Consider the following 1,389-nt stretch of genomic DNA (forward strand, 5'->3'; position numbering starts at 1 on the left):
CTCATGTCTTAAATCCTGACAAGAAGAATTCCTACCACGGGGGATGCGTGAAATAGGTCAGGTGTTGTATGTTTATTGGTGTGTGGAAACAAAGCTATTCAAATTAGAGGAAATTAGTTACTCAAATGTTGGAAAACTAGAAGCACAAATTTTAAGTGTCCATATTCCAAACCCAAACCAAACCAATATTGACGCTAATAAAACGAATTTTAGATATTGTTCGGAGTTTTTTCTTGTTCTTTCTCATATTTTAAAATACTTCAATTTCAAGCAAATCCACTCAACCACGTAAGGATGTTTTCAGCTCAGTGGGGCTAATGTATTTTTTAGGAAATCCTAAAGGCTGTGGGTTTCCGGCAAGAGTTTCGGTCTTCATGCTTTTGACTAGTTCCGTTCCTATTGGGAAGCAAGCTCAGTATTCCTCAACAGTCAACACAATGTTTTTTTCCTAGTCTAAAAAATAGCTGTATCTAGACCTGTTCTTAACCTGAAAAAAAAACAATTAGTAATGGATTATAAAAGAAACAATCTTAATTAAAAACTACGATATTGGAAAGAGTGCGACAATTCCGAATTTTCACAACAAACAATTACGCGTTGCTATAGATTGATATGTTGGCAAACGCCATGGTTAAGTTGATGTGAATGTCGAAAAATGCATTTAATGCAAACGAATGCACATTTGATGTGCATTGAAGAAGTGATCCACCCCTTGTTTGGAAGCCTGTACGTGAAGTAGGTACTACGCATGGCCATAGTCTTGGAGGCGGCAAAATCAATTGGTCGTAAGCCGTTTTCGTTCGTCAGCCGGTGGGCGCTGAACTTTTCAATAGTCGGTCTGAACTGCTCCTCCTAACCAACCTGAGCGTTTAGATCTCCTATGATGATTTTGACGTCGTGGCATGGGCAGCTTTCGTACACGGGTTCGAGCTGCGCGTAATACCCGCCTTTATGATTGTAGTGTCCAGAGGGAGGAACAGGCATATGCAAAGTTAATGGCTCAATCAGCCGAATTGCAACAGGAGCAATTCCAGCGCAACTTCATCGCTCGAAACACTTTACAAGTCTGACGTGTCATTCGATTTTTCCCGTTTGCTTAGGTTTTCCTTGTTACTCAAACTATATGCCCTTCTGCTTAGCTCCGCTTCTCTAGTACCCCTCTCAATCCCTACAATAATCATCAGTCCTTCCGGAGTGAGGGCTGTGCACGTTTATTATGCTGAAGTTAAGGAACCGGACTTTGACCCTCAACTTACACATTATCTCATTGATCGGCCACCACCCGATCACGCGCCTCTGCATATCTCACATCACTATAAAAGCTGTTCCCAGATCGTATGTGTTACCGTAGCTCTGGTAGATTGTATGGTTATCTCTAAACCCTTCCAA

The 1,389-nt window shown here is 41.3% G+C and overlaps 1 long non-coding RNA gene across 1 annotated transcript; it reads right to left on the reverse strand.

The window, feature by feature from the left end:
• Nucleotides 1-214: 214 nt before the first annotated feature.
• On the reverse strand, nucleotides 215-679 carry LOC110679083. Its single transcript, XR_002502197.1, has 2 exons — nucleotides 546-679; nucleotides 215-487 (listed from the first exon to the last, which is right to left on the reverse strand). It is a non-coding gene; the product is annotated as an uncharacterized LOC110679083 (long non-coding RNA).
• Nucleotides 680-1,389: the final 710 nt, after the last annotated feature.

Source organism: Aedes aegypti, chromosome 3 (assembly GCF_002204515.2).
Source record: "Aedes aegypti strain LVP_AGWG chromosome 3, AaegL5.0 Primary Assembly, whole genome shotgun sequence".
NCBI classification, from domain to species: domain Eukaryota; kingdom Metazoa; phylum Arthropoda; class Insecta; order Diptera; family Culicidae; genus Aedes; species Aedes aegypti.